The 5,739-nt window shown below is 53.5% G+C and overlaps 3 non-coding genes across 3 annotated transcripts in view; all 3 read right to left on the bottom strand.

Moving 5' to 3' along the window:
- Positions 1-326, bottom strand: part of LOC121860503 — a 4,336-nt gene extending 4,010 nt beyond the window's left edge. The window contains exon 1 of the ribosomal RNA XR_006087884.1: positions 1-326. This exon is cut by the window's left edge and continues 4,010 nt beyond it. This is a non-coding gene — a ribosomal RNA (large subunit ribosomal RNA).
- Positions 327-1,427: 1,101 nt separating this feature from the next.
- On the bottom strand, positions 1,428-1,591 carry LOC121860501. The gene has a single exon (XR_006087882.1). It is a non-coding gene; the product is annotated as a 5.8S ribosomal RNA (ribosomal RNA).
- Positions 1,592-1,978: 387 nt separating this feature from the next.
- Positions 1,979-3,830, bottom strand: LOC121860502. The gene has a single exon (XR_006087883.1). It is a non-coding gene; the product is annotated as a small subunit ribosomal RNA (ribosomal RNA).
- Positions 3,831-5,739: the final 1,909 nt, after the last annotated feature.

Below are 5,739 nucleotides of genomic sequence, written 5' to 3'. Positions count from 1 at the left end.
CCACCTGCTTTGGGCTGCACTTTCAAGCAACCCGACTCTACAGAGAGGCCCTTTCCGACCGTCCCATCTGTACCCTCACGGGCGCCGCCATACGGGCCTGTCACCCTCCATGGGCAGTGGCCGCTTTCAAGCTTGACTTAGACGGTATGGGACGGCGTGCTGGACCCTCTGAAACGCAACACCCCTCGTGCCCGAAGATATCGAGGTTATGCGCTGGGCTTTTCCCGGTTCAGTCGCCCTTACTAAGGGAATCCCTGTTGGTTTCTTTTCCTCCGCTTATTAATATGCTTAAATTTGGCGGGTAGCTCTCTCCTACTACGAGGTCGATCGTGGTCTCATCATCCTTAGGGGGAACAAGTTCCCCAACCACGAAGCGGAAGACGCTCTGCCACCGACTTTCTTCACCACCGACATTACCAGGCAGGAAGGTTTGAGGGGCTTGTCGCGGGGTACCAGCGGCCATGGCGCCGGCACTCCCACCCCTGACTCCGTTCCTTCTCATTGAGTGGTAAATAGCCAATAGGAAAAGTGTTCCAGCAGAACATCTCTCGCAGAGTCATATACACACACAGTTTTAATGCATATACGCTCGTGTTCCGCCCTTACTCGGCCGCACCTTTGCCGCTTAATCTTTGACCTCTTTCCCCGTTCCCGCATGCCACAGCAGTGGCACTTGTTTATCCGGAGAAAGAGAGCGAGAGTCGCAGTATTAATTGGCGTGAGCGGCCTTTCCGGCTGCAGAACTAGTGCTCTATCCCGGCGAGCGCCGTTATGAGGCGCAACACCGTCTTTAACGCGTTTAGAGAGAACTCCCCCTGCCTCCCTCCCAGTCATGAGATAGACGTGGACTCGTGGCGAACTCTCAAAGAGAACGCCCACACCGCGTCTGACCGTGGGAGAGGGTGGAGGAGCGCGAGAGGAAGAGCACGGCGTCACCCAAGCATTCTCATCTCTCTGCCTGCACCACTACATGGTAGACTGCGGGCCCAGGCGCACTCATCAATTTAGGTTCCACTGCAATGCATGCCAAGCACTCTTTTCGAGGTGATAGACGAAATTCCGGCGGGGCTTACTTAAAAGATATCCGACCCGGTTTCGTTTCCTCTTCGTGGGATGGAGTGCCTCTTAGAACATGTGCAGCATCAGCCATGAGCGGCCGACGCCCATTCGTGTCTCTGTGGACAGCAGGCAAAAGAGCGCCGCCTCCAGTTATTTGCGAGGGCGACAACTGTCGCTTTGTTGTGGTTGAATGTGGGTGCGCCAAGTCCATGGACTTGCTAGTGATAGGCTTGCTTGTTTTTAAGGGCACGCCTCGCGCAAGGCGCGGGCGATTAAACCCCAAGGCGGAAGCTCGGTTCGGGTTACCCTCGTGTCGGGGAGACAGTCAGCAGGTACCGAACTCGCAGCAACCGATGGATGTATATTTCCGACCCTCGTAGAGGAGTGGCGGCGACAAGCTCATATGGCTGCCGCCGCCGCAATATGCGTTCAACTTGTCGATGTATCTGGTATTCTTGCGATTCACATACCGACACGCAGTTTGCTGCTGTCTTCATCGACCCACGAGCCGAGTGATCCCCCGTTAAGAGTTGTGTATTTGCCATTTGGTCTTTTTGCGACTAACCATCACAGGTCGAGTCTCGATGAAAGGGTTTGACAGATATAGCCCAAGTTTGTGGTTTGGGTTTGGCCGGACGGCTTGTTGTTGTTTTTTGACACTAGAATTTCACTCTTTTTGGGTCAAGAGGCTTATTCGCCGGTAGTAAGGAACGGACGGGCAGCTGTCCAAAGCCCTGTCCGTCCTCCTCCGGTCTTCGCGCTCTCGCCCGAGTGTGGTCCACCCACAGCGTGGTACCTATTTTTGGTGCGGGGGCCGGGATTGTCCTCTTTCCCTGCTGGAGTTGCCAGAGCATAGCCCGAGACCGCCCAAATCAGGAGAGTAGTAGTTTTAAGAGCGCCCCGTTCTCTTTCTCTCTGTTAATGATCCTTCCGCAGGTTCACCTACGGAAACCTTGTTACGACTTTTACTTCCTCTAAATGATCAAGTTTGGACATCTTTCCGTCAGCTCGAGGCGACGACCCCAGAAAACCCTCGCGGGCAACGGGGCCGACAATCCAAGAGCGCCAGTCCGAAGGCCTCACTAAATCATTCAATCGGTAGTAGCGACGGGCGGTGTGTACAAAGAGCAGGGACGTAGTCAGCGCAAGCTGATGACTTGCACTTACTGGGAATTCCTCGTTCATGGGAAACAATTGCAAGCCCCAATCCCTATCAAGAAAGGCTTTGAACGGGTTACCCGCTCCTCTCGGAGGGGGAAAACTCGTTGATCCCTTCAGTGTAGCGCGCGTGCGGCCCAGAACATCTAAGGGCATCACAGACCTGTTATTGCTCAATCTCGTGCGGCTAGAATTGCCGCTTATCCCTCTAAGAAGAAGTTGCGAACTGGACACCATTTTCTGGAGATCCGTCGACTACTTAGTAGGCTAGAGTCTCGTTCGTTATCGGAATTAACCAGACAAATCGCTCCACCAACTAAGAACGGCCATGCACCACCACCCACCGAATCGAGAAAGAGCTCTCAATCTGTCAATCCTTCCGGTGTCTGGGCCTGGTGAGGTTTCCCGTGTTGAGTCAAATTAAGCCGCAGGCTCCACTCCTGGTGGTGCCCTTCCGTCAATTCCTTTAAGTTTCAGCTTTGCACCCATACTTCCCCCGGAACCCAAAGACTTGGGTTTCCCGAAGCTGCGCCGGGTCATGGGAATAACGCCGGCGGATCGCTAGTTGGCATCGTTATGGTTAGAACTAGGGCGGTATCTGATCGCCTTCGAACCTCTAACTTTCGTTCTTGATTAATGAAAACATCTTGGCAAATGCTTTGCAGTAGTTCGTCTTGCACGGTCCAAGAATTTCACCTCTAGCGTCGCAATACGAATGCCCCGCCTGTTCCGATTAGTCATTACCTCTGGTTCCGAAAACCAACAAAATAGAACCGAGGTCCTATTCCATTATTCCATGCATCACCATTCGGGCCATTCAAATAGCCTGCTCTGAGCACTCTAATTTTTCAAAGTAAACTCTCCGGCCACTCGGGACACTCGACAAAGCATCCGTGCGAGCGGCGGGGCTGTTCGAGCGTGACAGTAAACACCGGGCGGTGCACCGTCAGTCCGGAACTGAGATCCAACTACGAGCTTTTTAACCGCAACAACTTTAATATACGCTATTGGAGCTGGAATTACGCGGCTGCTGGCACCAGACTTGCCCTCCAATGGATACTCGTTAAAGGATTTAAAGTGTACTCATTCCGATTGCGAGGCCTCGGATGAGACTCACATCGTTATTTTTCGTCACTACCTCCCCGTGCCGGGAGTGGGTAATTTGCGTGCCTGCTGCCTTCCTTAGATGTGGCAGCCGTTTCTCAGGCTCCCTCTCCGGAATCGAACCCTGATTCCCCGTTACCCGTTATAGCCATTGTAGGCGCATAACCTACAATCGAAAGCTGATAAGGCAGACACTTGAAAGAAGCGGCGCCGGTGCGGAGACCGTGCGCTCAGCCCGAAGTTATTCAGATTCACCACAGGTGGGTTACGGACCGGGGCCCGACCAGTTTTGAACTAATAAAAGCGCTCTTCCCTTGCGGTCAGAGACCAATTGCATGTATTAGCTCTAGAATTGCCACAGTTATCCAAGTAAGTGGGTTTACAGATCCAATGAAACATAGCTGATTTAATGAGCCATTCGCGGTTTCGCCTTAAATCGGCTTGTACTTACACATGCATGGCTTAATCTTTGAGACAAGCATATGACTACTGGCAGGATCAACCAGGTAGCTGCTGTTGTTGGCGGCGCCTATCACGGCGGCCAAAATAGTGAGATTGAGAGAGAGGCAGAAGACATTGGGCGAGGGACCGCACGTTGGCCTTAGAGAAATAGCAAACCAGATGATCAGATCTAACTGCACCTTCTCTTGCTATCCTCGGCGCCGGCAGCGCCACCGTGTGTGCCAATCTCCTCCCTTATCCGCTCCTCTTTGCCCCAGCTCCAGCGAGGCAGCCGACATTGGGCGAGGGACCGCACGTTGGCGAATCTCCTCCCTTATCCGCTCCTCTTCTCTTTGCCCCAGCGAGGCAGAAGACATTGGGCGAGGGACCGCACGTTGGCCTTAGAGAAATAGCAAACCAGATGATCAGATCAAACTGCACCTTCTCTGGCTATCCTCGGCGCCGGCAGCGCCACCGTGTGTGCCAATCTCCTCCCTTATCCTCTCCTCTTCTCTTTGCCCCAGCGAGGCAGCCGACATTGGGCGAGGGACCGCACGTTGGCCTTAGAGAAATAGCAAACCAGATGATCAGATCAAACTGCACCTTCGCTTGCTATCCTCGGCGCCGGCAGCGCCACCGTGTGTGCCAATCTCCTCCCTTATCCGCTCCTCTCCTCTTTACCCAGCTCCAGCGAGGCAGCCGACATTGGGCGAGGGACCGCACGTTGGCCAATCTCCTCCCTTATCCGCTCCTCTTCTCTTCTCTTTGCCCCAGCGAGGCATAAGACATTGGGCGAGGGACCGCACATTGGCCCATCTCCTCCTCTCTCTCTTTCTCTTACGGTTTGTGGGGACGTGGGCTCATGAGCGCCATCGTCGCCCAATATTGGTTAGGTTGTGTATTTCACGGGTGGGAACCGCCATCATCGTTGTTAGGTGATGGGGTAACCCAACGTGTGCTTTGACGAGTTTTGGCTGCTAAACTCTCTTTTTAGTATACTCGGCTCCCAGACTGCGCCCTGGTCGTGTTGAACCATGAGCGTTGTCTATGCACATTTAGGGTAGCTGTTTGCGCGTGGAATAGTGCAATGAATCTCGGTCAAGAGACGGTTGGGCGCTGCATTGAAGGCCGGCACAGACGCGAAGACGGGGTGATCAGCCAACGCAAGTCCGCTAAGTTGGGCAGACAGCAAGGCGAAGGGGAGCCCCGTTCCCGACTGAAAGGCCGCAGCATATGCTGTGACGGAAACTAGTAGGGTGGCGATGTGTGCGCCGAGAGAGAGACGGAGTAAATAATGTCCAAACGGAAGAGAGACCTGGCAAGTGTAATTGGAGCAGAGCGAGCCCACTGCCATAAGCTCCGCTCCACTGCCATTCCTCTGATCCAATGAGACTAAAATCTCTCTCTCTCTCTCCTTCTTGCTCCAGCCATTGCAGGGCAGTGGAAGCGACGGCAATTTTGGTTGTTGTTTTTGAATGCCAGTACTTTGATACCGCAGAGGCGCTGAAGGGCTCCGCTGGGGGCGGAAGATATTTCACACCGAATATGTGTGTGAAGGCACCCTCTCCCCTTAATATAGTGAAATAGTGCAATCCAGCATGCTGCGTCAATGATAGAATATTCACCGTACCGCACCCTGAAGTGGATAAGGTAAGGTTAAACCGGACCACCTGCAGACAGCCGAATAACCCGGTTCCGGACTAATTGGTGGATGCAACATCATGATGATGCTGCTGCTGTCGCGGAAACCGCAGTGGCGACGTGAGAGAGTAATAATGTTCAATAGGGAGAGCGACCTGGCTAGTGTAATTGATAGATCTCGAGCCTACTCGCCATTAGCCCGCTCCACTGCCATTCCTCTGACCCAATGAGACTATTCTCTCTCTCGCTCTCCTTCTGCTCCAGCCATTGCAGGGCAGGGAGAGGAAATCGACGGCAATTTTGGTTGTTGTTTTTGAATGCCGCGTTTTGCTTCGC

This window comes from Homarus americanus, unplaced genomic scaffold (genome assembly GCF_018991925.1).
Source record: "Homarus americanus isolate GMGI-L3 unplaced genomic scaffold, GMGI_Hamer_2.0 scaffold59779, whole genome shotgun sequence".
In the NCBI taxonomy this organism is placed as follows: domain Eukaryota; kingdom Metazoa; phylum Arthropoda; class Malacostraca; order Decapoda; family Nephropidae; genus Homarus; species Homarus americanus.
Note: the sequence above shows the minus strand (reverse complement) of the source record. Positions and strands in the feature narration are given on the sequence as shown.